This window comes from Marmota monax, unplaced genomic scaffold, assembly GCF_021218885.2.
Source record: "Marmota monax isolate L192 unplaced genomic scaffold, Marmota_monax_Labrador192_F-V1.1 WCK01_AAM20220418_F8-fsc00067, whole genome shotgun sequence".
NCBI classification, from domain to species: domain Eukaryota; kingdom Metazoa; phylum Chordata; class Mammalia; order Rodentia; family Sciuridae; genus Marmota; species Marmota monax.
The window spans coordinates 294,364-304,235 of record NW_026695065.1 but is presented as its reverse complement, the minus strand read 5'-3'; the positions used below and the strand labels follow the sequence as shown (position 1 = coordinate 304,235).

Below are 9,872 nucleotides of genomic sequence, written 5' to 3'. Positions count from 1 at the left end.
CACAGCTGAAAATATTATTTTAAGTCTACATTATGGTGTATAGGAATTCTGATTTTTTTATAAATTAGGAAGGTTTCTGTGAATCTGGAGATTAGCAGAAATGTGGATGCTTTATCACTCTTCCCTAATATACATACATTAAATTTTGTGTAGTTATTGTTTCTTATCTTTCCTGCTTTTACCATCTCGAATATTCAGCTTAAAAGTAAGCACCAATTCCACATAAATTGAAAGCAAAAACAAATGTCTACTCACACAGAGTATCTAATATGCTGAAGGCAGACCACTTAAATTATTGACAGTTTATTCAATAAAAACTTATAAAGAAAATATTTTGATGATTCTGATTAATAAATTATTCTTAAAACTGACAGAATATTTTCATAATTTTTAAATGTTAAATTACTGTAGGTAGTTGAGAAGTATCAAAATATCTTACTTTCATTTGCTATGTTTATAGTATTGCAATATAAGAAAAACTTACACAGGTGCTTATGTAATTGTGATATATAGTAAGTCTATTAAAATAATCTATTATAAAATATTCTGTATATATTAATAAAATGAGAAACCTTATATGGCAAACTAAAAACAATTAATGAAAACAGTGAATGTTATCAGTGTCCCATATATTTATTTAATAAGTGGCTTCTCCTGGAAAAAAAAATGTTGTTTTATTATTCAACTACAATCATGTGTCACTTAACAATGGATATATATTCTAAGAAATCCATCAATAATTTATTCTATCATTGTTCAGACATCATAAATTATACAAACCTAGAAGGTATAGTCTAATACATACATATATGGTATATACTATTGCTTCCAGGCAAAAAAACAGTAAAACACATTACAATAGTAAATATTTTAGGAATTATGCAGAATAATATTTGTTTATCTCAATATAGATAAGAAACAGATAAAATGTGGTATAACATGTTTGAAAAATTATACATCTGTGTAGGGCACTTAATTTGGATGGAGCTTGTGTGACTGGAAGTTCTTCCAGGTAAGTAGTGAATGAGGGCTGAATGATTGTGAAGGCCTAAGTCTTTGCCATACCCATTTTGGACTTTATAAACATTATACATTTAAGTTATATTCCATTTACAAAAATATTTTAATAATGAATTAAGATTAGCTTACTGTATTTTTTTAATTTATTTTTTGTAAAAACACTTTGATTAGAGCATGAACACTTCATAGAGATGTGAAAAACATTTTCTATTTATATCCTTCGTTTAAATTTATTTTTTAATAGCACTATGTCAGATTCATTACCCTGTCTTTCCTTTGCTTATACTCCATCCTTTTCCTCCATTACCTTTTGTCTAATTTACTGCACTTCTATTCTTTCCCTCGCCCCCACCCTACTTATTTTGGGTTAGCTTCCACATATCAGAGAAAACATTGCACATTTGGTTTTTTGATACTGGCTTACTTCACTCTAGTCTCCAGATCCATCCATTTGGTGGCAAATGCCATAGAGTCACTCTATTTTATGGTTGAGCAATACTGCGTTGTGTGTGTGTGTGTGTGTGTGTGTGTGTGTGTATAATCTTTTTGTTACCCAATTATTTTTTAAAGAGCACTTACTTTGGTTCTATAACTTATCTATTATGAGTTGAGGGGCTATAGACATTGATGTAACTGCCTCACTGTAGTATTCTGATTTTAAATCCTCTGGATATATACTGAAGAGTGAGACAACTTGGTCAAATGGTGGTTCCATTCCAGGTTTTTTGAGGAATATTCATACTGCTTTCCATAGTGGTTGCACCAATTTGTAGTCCCACCAACAGTGTATAAAGTGTACCATTTCCCACACATCCTTGCCAGCATTTATTTTTACTTGTAGTCTTGAAAAGTGCCATTCTGACTGGAGTGAGATGGAATCTCAGTGCAGATTTTTTTTCCTAATATTTTTTTTCTCTATTTAAAAAGTAGCAATTGGTCATGTTGGTTATGCAGTTCCTTATGGCTTAGGGAGGTAAGTTGGGCTTCTAATTCTTGAGCTGGTCAAGATATAGTTGGAATTTAACCATGAAATTGCAACACTGAGGCACTGGTTCTGAGAAATAATCCTGGAAGGGTCCCTAATCACCCGGTCACTCTTTTTGGTTTGCAGAGACACTGTCTGCAGGGTCCTGTCAAAGGCTACAGCTAAATCTTGCACTAAACTCCCTATTCAGCTGGGTTCTACAAGCTGTAGGGTGGAACACTATGCCCAAGGATATCTTTGTGGACTTTTGAAGCAATAGAGAGACCCAGAGGCTTACTGAAAAAACCTCGGCCTTCTGAGCCTGGTGTGGTCATCTGAAGTGGATGGGGCTTTGATTGTTTAGGCCATGCTCTAGGGTAGACCTGGAGGTCATAATATCCAGGGAAGAGCCAAGGGCTCACAGATCCTCCTGTGCTGGAGCAGCTGAGCCTTATATACACTTAACTTACTGAGCTGACACTGGGGGAGGGTTTGGGTTGGGTTTTGGGTCCTGGGGTGCATCCTGGGAAGGAACAGGGCCAGGCTGGCCAGGCTGCAGTGCTCTGGGAAGACAAGGACTGATGGAAATGTTCTGTAGGAAGTAGCACCACAGGCCCTCTAGCAGGTAGTAGTGGATGAAGTACATGAGCCCCAGGCAATGGCCTGTGTAATAGCGGGTGGTGTGGCCTAGATGCCAGCAACATGTCAATTATGGCATCTACAACCAAGCTGAGGTTGGGCAGGGCCAGGCACAGCAAATGCAGAAACTGCCCATGCAAGTGTTCTATGTAATCTTAATTGCTTGAACTGTTCCCATTGACTCACATTTCTCACTAACTGTTTTGAAGAAATCAGGCTGGATGACACTGACTTTGATCCTCCAGGAAAGAAGTTTATAGCTGAATGTTTCCTTGAGTAGTGCCAAGGCTGCCTTGGAGGTCCCATAGGCTGCCAAGCACGGATATGGCATGTCCCCTGCTGGGTTGCCCATGGTCACAATGCGACCCTTTGAGTGGTGTGAGAGCTGCAGGAGGCCCTTGGTCAGCTACAGTGCGTCAAAGAAGTTCACCTCCATGTAGTTGCAGAATGTGGCCATTGGAGACAGCTCCACATCACTGAAGCCTGCATTATTGACCAGGTCTCACCCACCAGTGCTGTTGGTGTGGGACTTGGTGAACTTCAGTGCGAGGCTAATGTGTGCAGTTTAGTGAAGTTGTCTGCAACAGCCTTAGGCAAAGGAAACAGCAGGCACACAGCTTTAGGGCGCTGGGGTTCTTGAACTCTAACATGGTAGCCAGCATGGTGAAGACCCTGGTGTCCAATTTCTTGGCCATCTCTTTGACAAAACCAGAGTCACAGCCAGTGATGAGCATTGGGCAAGAAGCCACCGGCAGACACAGTGGGCGTGCTAGGCAGGACAAGCAATCCAACTGGGAGCAGCCAACATGGCCAGTGTGGCCAGCATGGGCAGAAGGTGCTGGCACAGCCAGTCTAGTGAGGCCAGCAGTTCGCCAGTACGGCCAGCAACTGGCAGCCCAGTCACAGGTCTGCATGCAGTAACTACAGCAGCACATGGGCAACCAAGAGCAGACAGTTGCCACCCCACAGCCAAGGCAAGTGCTGTTCAGTGTTGTTTTAATTTGCATTTCTGTACTTGCTAGAGATATTTATTTTTTTTCATAATTTGTTGACCATGTTTCTTCGTTCTTGAGGTGTCTGTTTAGTTCCTTTGTCCATTTATTGATTTCTCTGTGTGTTTTAAGTACTTTTAGTTCTTTATATATCCTGCAAATTAACACTTATCTGAGGTGCAGATGGCAAAGATTTTCTCCCATTCTGTAGGGTCTCTCTTCATGCTCTTGATTGTTTCCTTTTCTATATAGAAGTTTTTCCATTTGATACCACCCATATATTGAATATTGATTTTACTTCCTGCACTTTAGGTGTCTTATAAAGTCAGTTCCTTAGTTGATATGTTGGAGTATGGGGTCTACAATTTCTTCTAGTATGTGCAGGGTGCTGGTCTAATACCTAGGTCCTTGACACACTTGGAATTGAATTTTGTTTAGGATGAGAAATAGAGATTAAATTTTATTCTACACATACATTTCCAGTTTTCCCATCACCATTTGTTGAAGAGGCTTTTTCTCCAATATTTATTATTGGCACCTTTGTTTAGTATGTGGTAACTGTATTTGTGTGGGTTTGTTTCTGTGTCTTCTATTCTGTTTTGTTGATCTTATTGCCTGTTTTGGTTCCAATACTATTCCATTTTTGTTACTATAGTTCAGTAGTATAATTTTAGTTCTGTTATTGTGATGCCTTCTCCTTCACTTTTCTTGCTAAGGGTTATTTTGGCTACTCTAGGACTCATTGTTTATCCAGATGAATTTCATGAGTGCTCTTTCTATTTCCATAAAGAACGTCATTAGAATTTTGATAAGAATTGCATTGAATCTGTATAGTGCTTTTCTGAATCTATTAAAATAATCATGTAATTCTTATCTTTAAGTCTATTGATCTGATGGATTATATTTATTACTTTCTGTATGTTGAACAACACTTCCATCCCTGGAAAGAAACCCACTTAATCATAGCACATTGTCTTTTTAATATTTTTTATGAGATTTGCCAGTACTTAATGGAGAACTTTTGCATCTACATTTATCAGTTATTTCCTTTGTCTGTTTTTTGGTATCAGGATGCTATTGGTTTTATAGAATGAGTTTGAAAGGGTTACCTGCTTTTCTATTTCATGTAATAATTTGAGAAGGATTGATATTAGTTATTTTCTATAAAAATTTATTTTATTTATTTATTATTTTATGTAGTGCAGCAGATCAAACCAAGTACGACACACATGCTGAACAAATGCTCAACCATTGAACCACAAACCCAGCCTTTGGTATTAGTTCTTATTTAAAGATTTGGTAGAACTCAGCTGAGAATGCCTCTAGCTTTTCTTTTTTACTTGGCTCTTAATGATTTCTTTGATCTCAATACTTGAAACTGATCTTTTAAAATTTCTATATCCTCCTTTTTTCAATTTTGGTAGGATCTATGTCTCTAGAAATTTATCTGTTTCCAAAATTTTCTAGCTTACAAGAGTATGTAGTATAGCTTCTGATTGTCCTCCATATTTTAGGAGTATCTGCAGAGATATTTCCATTTCATCATGGATTTAGTAATTTGCATTTTCTCTTTCTGGGCTACTTTGGCTAAAGTTTTATAAATTTTGATTTTGATGATTTTTTTCAAAGAACAAACTTTATGAATTTTTTTTTAATTTTTTAAAAAATCTCGACTTCATTGATTTCAGCTCAATTTTAATTATTTCCTGTATTCTGCTGATTTGGGTGTTGGTTTGTTCTTTTTCTAGGACATTGAGATGTAATGTTAGTTTATTTATTTGGTATCTTTCTATTCTGTTAATTTATGAGCTCAATGCTCTGAGCTTTTCTCTTAGAACTGCCTTCATGGTGTCTCAGAGATTTTGATACATTTATCATTATTCTCATTTAGCATTAAGTATTCTTTTTTAAATTCATCCCTGATTTATTCTGCTATCTATTCATAATTTAATAGTGAATTGTTTAGTCTCCAGGTGTTAGAGTGCTATCTATTTTTTATCATATCATTGATTTCTTTAATCCATTATGATTTTATATAATGCAGGGATATATATATATATATATATATATATATATATACACATATATATATATATATATATATATATATTTATTTTGCATTTGCTAAGAGTTTCTTTGTGTCCAAAAATATGCTATATTTTGGAAAATGATCTATGTGCAACTGAAAAGAAAGTGTATTCAGTCACTTCAGTCACTGATAGATGAAATATTATATATATATATATATATATATATATATATATATATATATATATATATATATATATTAGGTATGAATTATCCTTTTTTGTAGTTCTGTAGCTTCTTTATTTAGTTTTTGCTAAGATGATATTTCTAGTAATGAGATACATGTTAAAGTCACTCAACATTGTTGTGTGGTGGTCTATTTAATTCTTTTTATTGAGGAAGGTTTGTTTGATATATGTAGATGCTACATTTGGGGAGGCATAGATACGTATGACTGTTTATTTGTGCTATTTTTCACTCTCTTAACCAGCATGAAATTGCTTTCTCTATCTCTTTTGATTAACTTTGCCTTGAAGTCCACTTTATCAGATACAAAAATAGAAACCCTTGCTTGTTTATGAGATTTATGTGAATGATAGTTTTTTCCCATTATTTAACATTTAGTTTGTGGATATCTTTGCCTATTAGGGTAGTCTCTTGAAGAGAATACTCTGTTGGATCTTGTTTTTTTGGGTGTGTGTGTGTTTAACAATTTAATAAATTGCAAAATTGTTATTAACCTATATACACATGTATGACTATACTACTGGTTTGAATGTACACCAAGTACAGCCAGAGAAAAGAGAAGTTGTGCTCCATCTGTGTACAATGTGTCAAAATGCATCCCAATGTCATGTATAACTAATTAGAACATGAAATAAAATAAACATAAAACATAAAATAAAGCAAAAATAAATAAATTGTTTTCCAAAGTTTTTGTAGCATTTTTACCGTCTTAACAGCAATCAATGAAAGTTTCAGCTGCCCTAAATTCTTGTCAATTCTTGTATGGCCAATTATTGTAGTTTTAATACTTTAATAAGTATATAATGAGATATCTTTGTGGCTTTAATAAGCATTTTCTTTTTTAAAAAAATTTTAAATTTATTTTTAATTTCTATCTGCCAGCCTCTGTGTTTTCATTGATGAGTTTAGTTCATTAACATCTCTGTTAGTATTGAGAGATGATTTTTATTTCCTGTTACTTTTATTTATTCCGAATTTGTAAGTTGAATTAGATTCTCCTTTCATATACAATTCTTCCCCTATATTTTCACCTTCTGCCAGTTTTCACTGGTATTCTCCATTTCTTCTTCATGAAGTATTTTATTGAGTTTGTTTTATAGTGCCAGATTTCTAGCTGTGAATTCTTTTTTTTTATCATGGAAGAATTTTACCTCATCTTAAAATCTGAAGATTAATTTTTCTGAGTATAGTATTTTTGGTTGACATTCATTTTCTTTCAGAACTTTGTATAAATTATTCCAATACCTCTTATTTTTTAAGGTGTTGGGAGTTGCCCCGGTTCCAAAGACTAATTTCCCCATCCCCCAAGAAGACCCTTCCAATGGTGAGCCCTGCTGGCTCATATGATCCTTACCCACAAATCAGACTAGCCCTGCTGGCTCACATGATCCTTACCCACCAATCAGAAAGCGCCCCATGCCAACTGTCAAACCGTTCAACCACTAAACTGTCATAGCTATCAAACCACCCCTGGCTCTATAAATATGCCGAGCTGTTCCTCAATAAACAAAAGCAACATTTTGTCTGATGACGAGCCTTGTTCGTTCTTTCATAAGGTATGGGTCAAAATAATCAGCTGAGATCTAGATTGGCTTACCTCTAAATGTGACCAGTTATTTATTATTTGTCTCTAGCCACCCTTTCAGTTCTACCCTTATTCTATATTTTAGACATTTCTATATTAAAACGCCTAGGAATAGGTCTTTTATAAGTTTTTTAATATTTGGAATCCTGTATGCTTCCTGTATATGATTTTCTATTTTGGTTTTAAGAGTTGATAAATTATGTGTTATTATTTCACTGAAAAGATAATAAATTTCTTTGATTTGTATCTCTGAACCTTCAGCTACCCCTATGAATCTTACATTTGGCCTTTTAATGTTATCCCATATGTCTTAAAAATTCTATTCATGGTTTCTTATCAACTTTTCTCCTTGTTTAAATTTATTTTCAAGATTATGTACTTCCTTGATTGAAAATCTCTCTTCCAAGTGGTCTAGTCTATTGGTAATGCTTTCAATTGAATTTTTAACTTGGTTTATTGATTCCTTTATTTTGAGGATTTCTGATTGATTCTACATCAGACTATCTCCTTATTGAAGTGATATTTCACTTCTTGTATTTTCTATGAACCCTCTAAATTCCTTCTCTTTGATATATCAACCACTGTAGTGTTTGTGAAGTTTGCTCTTGAGTCATTCTGGTTTTATTTTCCCCTTGTTTTTTCATATTGTTTGTGTATCTAGCCATGTAGCCAAGTGTATCTGAAGCAACAGAGCTTCAATTCTACATGATTTTAGTGATCTGGCAGGTTTCTTTTGCCTCACAGATTAGGGAGGAGCCAAATAATTGCAAACAACTATGAATACAAATATAGCATCAAATTAAGTACTTGAGTTTTATTTTGACCCAAAGCTAATTGACACAATAAACAGCAATAGAAGGCTCAGAAATTTATATCTGTAAAAAGAGTATGCGTAATGAATTATTTCTAGCATAAATCAAGCAATAGGTGTTTTTATAACTTCCATTGTATCAAATGTTGCTATACCATTAGAGGTAGGGTCTAGTATTTTATAAGCCAATTAGTATTAGAACAATTTAAAGGTAGAGTTCATTAAAAGGTATGAAGACGACAAGGGGTAGAAAAGAAGAAGAGATGGGGTAGAAAAAGGATTTGTAGTTTCAAGAGGTGAATAGCACAAATGCAGGGGAAACACAGGATATTTTGTTTATGGTGGGGGAGGAGAAAGAAATAGAATTCAAAGAATTAAAGAAAGAATAAAAGAAAAATAGAATTGGGTGTTATCAAGAGAAAAGAGAGAGAAATAGAAACAAAGGGAAATAGAGTTGTGAAAAAGATGATATAAAAATCAATCCAAAATATACTAATCTATAGCCCTAACCCTCAAAAATCAGAGTATGAAAAAATGATTACTTTGAAGAAATGCTATAAATGATAAATCAGAAATAAATATGTATATGCAAAGCAATAAGCCTATCGTATTTTTCCATTTTCTTAAAACTTTGTTCTCTTATTGGATTGGCATTGAGGACTGTAGGGCATGATGTAACATGTGGGACATGTTGCATCAAAAAAGAGGAAACCTAACTTGATGTAGGGCATACAACATGTAGGGCATGTCACATCAGAAAAGAGGAAACCTAACTTGCTCGCTGCTACCCACTTCCCGGTCCTGAGACCACATGTGGCTAAGATAGAGCCTGGTGATCAGCCAGAAGGCGGTGCCATGGGTTGTGACGAAATATCGGTCCACCTCTAGGATAGGCTCAGAACCCTTCCGCCCTCGTGGACAGCTTGTGTCTCCCATTACTGCCTGTAAGATGGGTGTACAAGTGAACTCTCCCCACCCTGCTGACCTTTACCCTGATTGGCTCCTGTACATTTATTAGCTGTGTGTGTTTTCTCAATAAAGGAGATCCTACTTTGACTGTTCTCCCTGGCGCATCTGATTGTCCTCCTGCAAGGGAGGGCTGGGTGTGGGCAGTCAGTCAGTCCTCTTCTTTCTTGGCTCATCCTGGTTGGGGAGTGCTCTCCCCATCTCTCCTACAGGTCAGGAGGGAACGAGGGCTAAAAACCCCGACAGAGGACAAGGACTGAACTTTCAGTAATGAGACAAACCCATATTATTGTAGCAGCTTCATAAAGGTAAACTAAAGCAGCACTTCTATAGATCCAAACAGATAGGAAGTAATATTGTGGGGAATTTCTGGTAGGCTAAACAGAGGTATAAGAAGCAGATGAAACACACACACACACACACATATTCTAGATAAGAAATAAAATTATTTTCTAGATTAAAAATTAAATTAATAAAAGCATCAGATGTTGGCAGCATCCAGTGAGCTGTGGCTCAGTAGAAAAAAAAATTTCCCCTCCAAGAAATCAAAGACATTTCTCTTACAAAGTTTAAGAAAAGCAGAGTCAACTGTCCATCACAGTCACAGCATGAACAATAAAA

At 35.2% G+C, this 9,872-nt stretch overlaps 1 pseudogene; it reads right to left on the bottom strand.

Annotated features, from left to right (window-relative positions):
- Positions 1-2,450: 2,450 nt before the first annotated feature.
- Positions 2,451-9,221, bottom strand: LOC124081589 (11-beta-hydroxysteroid dehydrogenase type 2-like; annotated as a pseudogene).
- Between the last annotated feature and the right edge of the window lie 651 nt (positions 9,222-9,872).